Source organism: Haemaphysalis longicornis, unplaced genomic scaffold, assembly GCF_048455015.1.
Source record: "Haemaphysalis longicornis isolate Haplotype H1 unplaced genomic scaffold, Haemaphysalis longicornis Haplotype H1 scaffold_11, whole genome shotgun sequence".
Taxonomy (NCBI): Eukaryota; Metazoa; Arthropoda; class Arachnida; order Ixodida; family Ixodidae; genus Haemaphysalis; species Haemaphysalis longicornis.
The window spans coordinates 57,891,077-57,903,279 of NW_027526214.1; the positions used below are offsets into that span (position 1 = coordinate 57,891,077).

At 49.4% G+C, this 12,203-nt stretch overlaps 1 pseudogene; it reads right to left on the reverse strand.

The window, feature by feature from the left end:
* LOC144160653 (uncharacterized) overlaps positions 1-12,203 on the reverse strand; it is a 103,756-nt pseudogene that overhangs the window by 22,307 nt on the left and 69,246 nt on the right.

A 12,203-nucleotide genomic window follows, 5' to 3' on the forward strand; every position in this document is an offset into this window, starting at 1 on the left:
TTCCACCATTTTGTATGTAATTTTGGCATCTCCCGGGGAAATTTTACCCCTGATAGCAAGCAACACAGCTAGTGAATGTGCTTAGTGAATGGGCTGTTGTAACCCTTCCGTTGTGCTTTCCTCTTGCGTAGTGGCTGCCGTTCCATGACGTTTGTTGTTGTAAGAATTGTGTGGTGTAGTGTGCGGAACAGGAGACGCTTTCAAAGTGCGCCCTAAGAACATTGGCTTGATCCTCAAGCGTGTCTCCAGCAGTACGCACAAGTGGAAGGGTGTTTGTGTTACGTCCTTGTATTGCGCCAATTATCTTCCAAACTTTGTGTGTTTCAGTGTAAGAGTTAATTCATGTAAGAAATGACTTCCAACTGTCAGTTTTGGCCGCACGTGCAATATGCCTACCCTTGGCTTTTTCTCGTTTAAAAGCAATAAAATTTTCAGTTGTTGGGTACTTTCTAAGATGCGGCCACGGTTTGTTTTGCTCTTTCCGGGTTATCTTGCACTCGTCGTTCCCCCAAGGCCTTTGTTTGGTCTTGTTTGTACCGGATGTTTGGAGAATCGAGGATTGTGAAGCATCAATTATGTGTGCAGTAATTATTTCCCCAGCTTGGCCGATACCTAAACCTTCTATAGATGCATACGACAGCTGAGATATTTATTTTTTTTTCAAATCCGCACCCTCTGCACCGAAACGTTGTGTGCGTTGTGGAATTGAAGGGATTTCTGTTGCAGTTAACGTTACAGAGAAATGGTCGCTGTCATAGGAATTCGCACCTACACTCCACTGTACCAAAGCGAAGAGGGAGGCGAGCCTGTTGCCAGATCGGCAGCAAAGTATACGTTGTACTGTAATACTTGGGGTGTTTTTGTAAAAAGGCAGGTGCCTGAACACAGCAAGAATTTCTCTAGCAGTCTCCCACGCGCATCTGCACGTGCAGAGCCCCACAGCTCATGATGGACATTAAAATCTTCTGAATGTATGAAAGTTGGTGGGAGCTGATATATTAAACATTCAAACTCAGCAGCTGCGAGTTTGAAAGGTAGGTAATCCCGACGGACATATAAAGAACAGACTGTCGTCAACCCACAAAAATAATTGCTCTCACCTCAATGGCATCAAGATTAGTATGCACGCTTACTTGTTGCCGTGCAAGTGACTTCTTCACAACTATAGCAACACCTCCAGAGGAGTGGGTGCAGCCAGCTCTGTCCTTACACAACACAGTATGGTGTGTAAGGAAGTTTGTTTGTTTCGAGTTTATGTGAGTTAATTGCAGACACGTTATATCTGGTTTGCCTTCTGATAGGGTTTAATAAATGTCATCAAGATTTTTATCAGGCTCCTACAATTCGATTTTATTATGATTTGAGTAATTACGTTCATTTGGGGAATGAGTACTTTTGTAAGTGTGTTTTGCTTAGTAATTGCTTGCTTGATGGGCCTGTAATCGTAGGCGGTTTTTTCTGGCGCTCACATGATAGGCGCCGCCCCGTAGGTGGTAGAGGAGACGGCACAGCATCCATTAATTCAAGCGTTTTCTTTCGAGCACTTGATGTGTCGGGCTCATTAGTGCGCGCACCAGGACGATTGGTGCCTCGGCCGGCCCCACGTGATAGGGGCTTGGAACTCGGCACGTCAGACGTAGCAGAGAGAGCCGGCCCTCCAGTATACATGCTGAACTCACAATCAGGGTTGTCAGGTGGTTTGTGGAGCCGGAGGCGCGGCATCGCTTCCGGTTGTGTTGGCGACTGCCACAAACACGGCAGCCGCGGACTTTGTGGCGGCTTTGGCTACGAAAGGCAGCTCACGAGGGGGAGCGGCAGCCAGATCGTCTGCGGTAATTTCAGGAGTGATCAGAAGCCGCTCAGTAGGAAGAAGAGACGGCGAGGCAGTACTAAGGCTACACTGCGTCGCTGTACTAACCAGACGCCGCCCCAACCCCCGGCGGGCGCATCTGCGTATGAGGCTGCCGAAAACAACCTCTGCTTCCGGCGCACTTCAACAACGGTGATGTTCTCAGTAACCTTAATTTGTATTATTTCCTTTCCTTTTTTGAAAGTCGCACAAAATCGAACGTATGCCCCGTGCGCACCGCTGCAGTTCGGACACTTGGCAGTGTTACGCTGGCAACTATCGGAAGAGTGGTCAGTGTCGGCACAATTGGCGGAAGTCAAGTTGCCCCGGCATGCTTCAGTGCCATGGCCGTACGTTTCGCGCTTGAAGCACGGTCTCGTGTTCGGAATGTATGGCCGCACATGGCACCATATGAAAGTGGCTTCAACCGTGTCAGGCAGGGTGGTACTTGCAAAAGGTATGGTGATGTGTTTGGTTGTAATTTCATTTCCGTCTCTTCGTATAGTTATTCTTCGGACCGCGACTATACCTTGGTCTTCCAGACCCTCAAGGAGGTCGGCTTCCGTTCAATTCAACAACTCAGTCTCGGATATTGCACCTTCAATGGTGTTAAGCGTGCGGTGTGGCATTACAGTTACTGCCAGGTTTAGCGATTTTATCCTGCTTAAGCGGATTCTCGCTTTTATTCTAGCGCATTACCTCAAGGAGGAGGTCACCGGATGCGAGCTTCTTGGCGTTGTAATCTTTGCCGACAATCTTCTCTATGCTTTTCGCAACGATAAACACTGACATTTTGGTCATTGGTTTGGTCTCATTGGTAGAATGTACATCTGGAAATTTCGCGAAACTAGTGCTTTGGTGTGGTTGCAGAGCTTCGGGTCGACCTTTTTTTGAGGAACCATCAGTTCTTTGGGGGGAAAAGAAAACGAAACCATAAAACATGGAAAATATTAGGCGGCAAGACCAGTCGCCCACCACCGAGCCCAACAAGGAAACGTGGCTCTGCCGCACACGCTAAGTGTACATTGCGCTAGAACATTATGCTCGGGATCTAGGGTGGAGCCTTCGTGCGGGGTTAACCCTCGCCGCCCGGAGAAAAAGGGAGAAATAATACAGAGATAAGATGACAGAACCGGGTTAGAAAAGACAATAGGAAAGCAAAAGTATGGAGAAAAGGCCAGGAAAAGGCGACTGGCTGATTCCCCAAGGTCGCGTCAGACTGTAGGCGCCGTCTACGGGAAGCGGGGGCCGAAGTGGTGTGTTGCCTCGGCCAGGGGGCTATGAAGGTACAATTCAACCCTGTCTTTTGCTCAACCACCCGGATGCGCTTTTTCCGGGACACGGCAAAGCCACGCACAGCCGAGGGCATGGGTGGGTCCAACCCATTTGGGCTCGGTGTCCGTGGTGGCGCCTCTACCGTCATCTTGGATAGACAAGGCGCCCCTGCGGAGTGCTGAAAATTGAAGATACGTGTGCCCTAACAACGTTTTCCTCCCCTTTCTACTCTGTGGGATGTCAAAGTGAACATTTCGGGTGTATGTTCAGCATGGCTGCTATGCTCGCGCTAAACGTACCAGACTCGCGTGTGGTTGCTCCGCGGAGTCGGAGCTATGTGGAACTTGAAGCGAACATGTTCTAGAATATAATTCCACATTTCATTTTGATACCCAACTACTCAACTGCGTCCAGGCCCAAACTCTGATGTTTCCTTTTGCTATTTTCCTATTTTTGCTTTTTTCGTTCTTGGTTTTCTATGTTCTTTCTTTCTTTTTTCCCTCGTTTCATTTTTCACCTTGCGTAGCATGTCAGGCTCTTTCTGGACGACCTTCGTCAGTACCATGAAACTGCCTTCTCTCTCACACACACCACCGAGTGAAGCAGTAGCGCCACAGGTGAACCGGCGCTGCTGTGTGGTGGGACCACTGCGGATCCCCCTATGTTTCTGTCTTCAGTGCCCACCAGTCTACTGAGAGCTGCCGAAGTTGAGGGCTGCTGAGGGCTGCTGACGGAAGCATAGGTTCCGTCGGTGTTGGTTGGCACTACAGCCGCTTCGTTCTTGCACATAGGTGGTAGGGGCTGTTGATACCAGAGGCAACCGGTGGAGGGGGAGAGAGTGCCATACGATTATTCTTGCTGACCTTGCTTACAACCGAAACCAGACAGTGTGTATTAAACGCAGCTTTTGGGCTGGATTGTTGTTCTTGTCGAGAGAGTAAGAGAAAAAAAACTTTATTGGATCTATGCCATTCAGGTGGCGCTTGTAGCCGGTGGCATCCACCACTCACCGGCGACTGCCACAGCCCTATCGATTAACTGAACCTGAAGGTCCACATCGGAGCTGGCGAGCGCGGCCTCCCAGTGCTCCTCAGAGGTGATAAGTCGGAATGTATTTTGTGGGCATGCCCATATGATGTGAGAAAGGGTGGCGTGATCTCCGCACAGGCAACAGGCCGCGGTTCGATAGATAGTTAGGTGTATGTGTGACAGACGAGCTGGGTTGGGGGAAGTATTGGTTTTTAGTAAACACCACATGTGCTCTTTGTGGTTATCCAATTGCTGGTCCCCCGGTGGGTAGATCCGGCGGGAGAGGAGGTAGTGTGTTGTGATGCCATGAAGTGTGACCGGGCGATCCCTCGCAGAACGCGCCCCGTCATAGGTATAGAGGTTAGGCCCTGCCCGGATCCTGCACCCTCGGGCGAGTTCGTGGGCCGTCTCATTCCGCCCGAGGCCGGAGTGCGCGGGTGCCCAAGTCAGGCATATTTTCTCGTATGGGGATTTCGATCGAAATTTTTCCAGAATTTTGAATGCCACTCGTGATAAACTGCCTGTGGCAAAATTTTGGATTGCAGTCTTTGAATAGGAAATGATTATCTGGGGGGTTGGATTCTGTATGATGGCTAAGGCTATAGCCGCCTTTTCCGCCATTTCTGGTCGAGTGGCTCGTATGGTCGCCGAGTTTAATAGTTGTCGAAGTCACGCTCATATTTTTACCGGTAACGGTTCCAAAACCCACTGGGCCGCGTCAGCCTGCTTCTCCAGAAGTAACATGCAAACCTCTTTCGCTGCCGTGGAAAAAAGTGATGCTCTTGTGATGTAGAAGTTTATGGCCTTTTTTTGTTGCAACTTTTCACAGGTTCCTGAAAACGTGTTGACTTTTTTTGAGCGCTGATGCCTATACCATTGTGTGAAAAGACAGTTCTCAGTGATGGTCATATTCTGCGCAATTGGCGCAAGTTATTTTACATCGAAACCAGTTTGTTCCCTTTCCAAATTGGTGAGATGTGAAGCTGAGGCGAGGGCTAGGTATGTGAAGCCGGACTGCGCAAGGAATTAAACATACGTTGATGTATTCTGGTACTCTTCAGTGATTGACTGTAAAGATGATGTGTTGACTGATAATTACTTTTGTATATATTACTACAATTTCACGCGTCACTGGTCTGATGCCGCGACCTTTTGAGCCTTCGACATGATCAGTGTGTGTTTCGGTGAGGAGATCAAAAAAGAAAATCCACCCTCGTAGCTAGTGGAGCTCCCATGTAGTGTGACTTTGATCTAAAAATATCCCTTGCGTTTTGTCGCGTGCAGTGTAGTGGGCTGGTGCTCTCATTTCGTCAACTCGAGGGGACATTGCTGTTACTAAGATTTTTTGCAATATATAAATTTTAGAATACGCAACTAATGTACTTTGAAATACGACATACGTTCCGCAAGGTAACAGGACTTTTTGGTAAGCTGATTCTATCATTAAGAACTGATGGTAAATATCTAGCTTCGAGAACGGCAAGTTGATGAGTGGTGGGAACAATGCATTGGTGCAGTGATGTAGCGTGGGCCAGTCATTGGATTCAAAAATTTTTAAATGATAGATCATAAAAACGCAGAGAACTGGGGTACTTCGTTCATTGTCTATAATCTGATGACCATTAAGGTCCTGGAGCTTCATTTTTCTACACAGAATCGGATCCCCTCGGCCAGACCAATAACAGTGCTCTGACACCCACGTGTGGAACATCTACCCGTCACCTCAAAACTCTCACACACCCTGATCCGGAGCCCCCGACCCAGAGCCCGCACAAACCCAGCACCGAGCCTTCAGAGGGTGGGGGCCCTCGTCTGCGGTGTTTCTAATACCGTCGCCTTGAATACAGAAGGTGCCATGTCCGGGGGGAGCAAATATTGTGGGAACATCCACTAACCTGAGGTACTGGTCACTCCTCGCTTCCAGCACCTATTCACCGTTTGTAGATAAAGTCAGAAACTCCTTACTCTTACCGGCCGATTGCATACGCGCCCTCGAAAAATGTCTTTTCAGCTTTCATAAGGCTCTCACTTCGACTTTCTGAGGAGAGAGTGGAATTGCTCATGTGCTCAACCGCAGAAGGTTGTCTTCGAGACTCACGAAGTAAGTTTGTGAAGGCCTCGTGGTTGATAAGCCAATAAGAAACCATTACATGCTAAATAGTGTGCAACCTCCGGCAGCACTATGTCGCCCAACTATGGCGAGCTACATGCTCTTAGTGTTCCATCCGTTATTGCATGGCATACAATGCGTCGTCGTAGTACTGCAATAGCATTAGGCTGGATGGGCCTGTAAATAAATATAAACCCCAACGCTTCAGTTCGCAGTGGAATGGTATCCGAATTCTGTATCTCACCTGCGTCCTTTTGCGATCCACGTTCAGCTGCCGGAATGACGGCTCTTGTGGATGGAGGGAATCAGCTTATGCAAACATCAGGCTCCTAAAAGAAGGCCACCGTATCGGGTTGGGTTACTAGGGCCATGATGGCATAGGCACCGTGGAGCGGACGTATGCCGCAGACCTCGTACCACAAAAAGTCACATCAAAACTTGGGGCTTCGAAGCGGACCGACTCTTATAGGCCTTTAGCTCTACACTCGAAGCTGCAGCCCAAAAGCGCGACTCTAAGCGCTTGCTTGGGAGTTCTTGTTCTCTTCGCTCGCTTCCTGGTCAATTTTTTTGGTTTGCTGTTCATTAGGGAGTTAATCGAACTCTTATTCTTGTTTGCAGTAACGTTTCCACAAACAATTTAGGTTGTATGTTTGCAGATGGTCTCTGCAACGTACTCACAGCAATGGTTTTCTGGCCCAGACTGATATCTCCTGAACTTTGGTAATTCATTAATGTGCCACAGGTGGTGCAGAACACCGCAGATAAATCTTTAAAATTTCAGAGCTAACATGCATGCTAGAAAAGGTTGGTGTAGAGTTTAAAAAAAAATTATAGTCGCATTTGTTTTCTGCGTTTCCCTCCCCTAGTACGAAATCACTGGAGTGCCTCTATCGTATCATCCACAGGTGTTTTCGTGGACTTCCAAAGTTGTTTTCTAGGCATTTTCTACGCCCACTCTCGCGCGAATACAACTACACATAAAAGCTGCTTTTAATGTGCATTTTCACATCTGCAAATTCAATTGTCAAGTTGCTCTTATTTATGCTTTATTCGTATATTTCCTCCTACAGTATAAATGCTTATATTCCCGCTAACCGAGTATGCTTTTGTTTATTTATTGTTTGTTTACTGCCCGGCCACGCTCGGCTGTGTTATCTTAGTCCCAAGCGAAGCACGGGTTCCATTCTTTATTTTTATGCCGCTCGGGTTATCTCAATCGACTACGGAGATCGTTTTGCACTGGCATCACTAGCCTCAAATATTCTTCTGTGATCGACAATGTTCTAGATGTAAGTCGACGGTGCGAGAAACACTCGCGCCGAAAGATAAAATCCTGCAGAGCAGACGCCGCGGTATTCAAATCGCCCGAGCTCGCCTACATACGTCACTTTATTGACTTCTGCATCGCCGCCTTTGTATTCTTTGAGTTGTTAGGGGAGCACAAGTTCGCTCCAATAAAATTGATTTCCTTGAAGACAACTGCGCCGTTTTTGACTTCGTGACATCTAGTGGAGGTGCTGGGTAAATGCACCCTAAGCTGTTGTCAAGCCGGCCAGCAAGCCCCACTCGTGTGAGTCGCCGACAGCAAGGCCTTCAGCCGAAATGTGGACTGCTTCCGGATAAAGTGAAGAAAGAAGACGTCGTGATCACAACCATGATCAACGCAGGCACCTTTACCAGCGCGCTACCAATCCTGCCATCGTTCTTCAGCAACCCAGGGAGCCCCCATTATTCCATAGGTCATCTTCGGAGGATCCCGAAGACTGGCTGGAGCAAGTCGAACGGGCCATGCTGTTAACCCGATGCGACGACGAGGAGACACTGAGGCAAGTGTTCTTCTACCTTAAAGATTCAGCACGGATCTGGTTTGAGAACAATGAGAGCTCCCTAGAATATTGAAATGAATTTAAAAATCACTTTTAACGACGTTGACCACGGTTTTGCGAAAAGAGAGGGCCCAAGTGTTGCTGCAGACGCGGACAGAACCCTCTAGCGAAGGCATTGATGTATTCATCGAACAGGTGAATAGACTTTCCATGCGTCCTGGCACACACATCGCGGGAAGAAAAGAAGTTACGTTTCATAATGCTCGGTTTCAAGGAAGAACTGTTGGCCGGAGTTGTCCGCAATCCGCACAAACCAGTCCCCGAATTTGTGACGGAAGCCAGAACAACTGAAGAGGACTTCGAATTGTGTGCGAAGCAGTACGACCGCAACTTTGTTGGTACGGCAAATGTGAACTACGTCGACAGCATGCGGATTTCGGTAGACAGCCTACCAGAGACTATCCGCGCAATAGTGAGGAAGGAGCTGCGGAAACGTCTCCCAACTCCACCCAAACCAAAATTCGCTTGTCTTACCGAATACATTAGAGAAAAAGTGCAGCAAACGCTGGGGACTCTAACGACACCAGAAGCACCACGCGAGCCACAAGCGAAGGCCTACACGGCTGCTGTTGGCCGCCCTAGCCCACCGGCGCCCTATCGTCACGAGGCTCCGTACCGTCGTCTACTGTAGCCGGTCATACCAGCTCCGGTGTATTCCCGCTCCCCAAGGAATACCGACGTCTGGCAAACGCCCCACAGTCGACCGCTGTGCGACCACTTCGGAGAGGCCGACCAAGTATACCGTCGCTGCCCCTACAAGAGGCTCGGTTTGCCAGGTTTCGCCGTCCACGCTCCACGCCCACGACCCGGGCAGCGCCCCTCTGAGATCGATGAATACCTATCCAACACCAGCCGTGGACCAGCCAATTTCAACCGCTCGCCGTCGCCATATCCATACCAGTCGCCAAACCACCGTAGCGATGCTGAGTTTACACGTGGAAGGTCCCCCAGCCCACGCGGGGGAAACTAAAAGCAGCAACCTCTAAGGGTGAAGTTGCACAACTGCGCAAAATTGAAAACCCTCCAACGAGGCAACGACTCCTCGAAGACCATTACTCAAGACTTGCCTTCAGATTGACGACCCGATATAACCCGCTCGTGACTCCCGAATACAACGACATACCAAACCTGACGTTGAGAAAACGACGATAACGACGACGCATAGTGCAAACAGTCAAGACACTCAAGCCGAGATACGACGCCACGACGCACCCGGAACATGAGGAAGGCGGCGTCCGACGTCCCATTGTCCATCGATGGCTTTAATGTGGTTACCCTAGTAGACACGGGAGCCGACAGTCATGAGCGGATCATTCGCGTCTAAGCAGAAGAAAGTAAAGACCAGATCGGATGGTCCGCACACAAGCCCAGCAGAAGGCCACCTCGTGACGCAAACTGGAACGTGCACATCTCGCGTCACCATAGACGGCACAATGTACCCTGCAGCGTTAGTCGTTTGGCTTAACTGCTCTCGGGACATAATTCTGGGAATTACCTTTTTGATGGACAAGGTGCAATATACTATACGCGGACTAAGTCAATAACCTTTTTTCCCGATCACTCCATGACGCCGGATGCGAGCCCGAACATCGTGCTGCTGTAAGGATTGCCGATGACCATGTCACCCTGCCACCCCGTGCAAGCTTGATGATCACGGTGTACTGTGAAGATACTGCTCCTGACGTCGAAGATATTGCAGGAGGTTATGAAAGGTTGCTTTTCGACCGTGGTGTCTCTGTCGCAAGAGGCATTGCGCGCTTCAGAATACACCAATTCCACGTTTTGGTCACTCATTTTACCCAGTAGTACCAGCGTTTAAACAAGCGCGCGGCTATTGCGTTCCTCGAAGAAACGCAAGAAGCATGTAACGTTATCGCGGTTGCCGACTTTGAACGCACACCGAAGACACCGTCAAGCTTCCGCTGCCTTTCGACGTGAATCGGGTGCTACCGCAAGATCAACGAACTAATTATTGGCTTTGCTGCGTCGCTACAGCGAGTATTTTTCCTCGAAATCAGAACTACGTCAGACACTTCTAGCGAAGCACCGAATAATACCCGAAGATTCAGCCCGACCTACCCGACATTCAATGTACCGCGTCTCTTCCCATGGGCGGGAAGCCATCCGGACTCAAGTGGACGACATACTCGGCGACGACAATATACAGCCATCGAAAAGCACCTGGGCTGCGCCGGGTCGTGTTGGTGAAGAAAAAAGACGGCACATTAAGATTATGCGTTGACTACAGGCGACTGAACAAACAAACCAAAAAGGACCTGTACCCCCTTCTCCAATCGACGATGCCCTAGACCACCTCTGCCACTCGAAGTACTTCTCATCAATGGATCCGGAGACCGGCTACTGGCAAACTGAAGTGGACGAGAGAGACCGAGAGAAGGCTGCATTTATAACCCCGGACGGTCTGTACGAGTTTAAGGGTATGCCGTTGGGGCTGTTCACTGCGAAAGTAACGTTTTAAAGAGTTATGGATAATGTGCTAGCTGGCATGAAGTGGCACACCTGCCTCGTACACCTCGACGACGTTTTGGGATTCGCCCGAACTTTCGTCGGGCACCTTGAAAGGTTTGAGTCTACTCGCGGCTGTTCGTACGTCAGGGTTATCGCTGAAGCCTGAAAAGTGCCGTTTCGGGTAAGAGTCAACATTTTGGGCCATGTCGTCAATGCCGTGGTAGTCATACCTTAGAAGGCCAAAACGAGCCATTGCGAAATTCCCAGGGCCAAAAAACAAGAAGGGTTTGCGAAGATTTATCGGACTACGGGTATACTACCGCGGCTTCGTTGCAAATTTCGCACTGATTGCAAAAGTCACTCGCACGCTTTACTAAAGATACCGACATTTTAGCTTGAAAACCCACAGGAAAAAGCATTCCCCGAGCTGCAACAAGCCCTCAAAGCCCGCCCGTTGCTCGCTCATTTTGACGACGGCGCATAAGCTCAAACACATACGCACTCCAGTGATATAGACTTGGGTGCCGTACTCGTCCAAACACAGAGCGGTTGCGAAAACGTAATGGTCTTTGTCAGTCTTGTTTTGTCGAAGAAGAAGAAAATCAAACAACTCAGCGCCTGAAAAGTGCCTCGCTATTATATGGGTGATTTCAAAAATTTGCCGATATGTGTATGGTAGACCATTCAAGGTTGTGACAGACTACTATGCGCTGTGTTGGATCGCCAAATTGAAAGACCCCTCAGGCCTTCTTGGGTGGTGGAGCCTGCGCTTGCAAGAGTTCGACGTTACAATCGCCTTTAAATCAGACAGGAAACACTCCGACGCGACTGCCTGTCCCGCGCTCCCGTAGACACACTACCAACATTACGATGAAAACAGCGCGTTCTTCGGAGTCGTGACGGAGAGTGACCTAGCCGCCCAGCCGCTTGCCGACCCCGAATTATGCGTCATAATCAACTCCCTCGAAGGATGCAACGCCGCCGTGCCTAGAACCTTCAAACGCAACCTACCAGCATTCAGCCTCAAAAACGCCGTTCTAGTAAAGAAGAATTTCAGCCCCTGAACGAGAACGAATGATCTTCTTGTCATCCCCGGAGACCTTCGTGACAAAGTTGTGAAGCGTGGCAAGATGACTTCTCTTCCCGAAATCTCGGCACAGCCCGCACAATTGTAAATATCAAGGCGAAGTACTATTGGCCCCGCCTTACATCCGACGTCACCCATAACGTCCGGAGCTGCGGTGACTGCCAGCGACAAAAAAATGCCAGAGACGAGACTTCTGCAGCCGATCACCCGTCCCATCGAGGCCCTTGCTACAGATTGGAATGTTCCTTCTGGGCCCGTTCCCACCATCCCGATACGTGAACAAGTTGACTGTCGTAGCGGCAGACTACTTGATGCGGTACGCCGAGACCGCCACTACTGCGAGGGGACTGCACAAAAAGTCGCAAAGTTCTTCATAAGCCAAGTTTTGCTGCGAGATGGAGCACCAGAAATCCTAATCAAAGACCGCGGAACGGCCGTTACTCCGGAGCTGATGCAAGGAATATTACTCTACAGCCACACTGATCACTGAAGAACGAC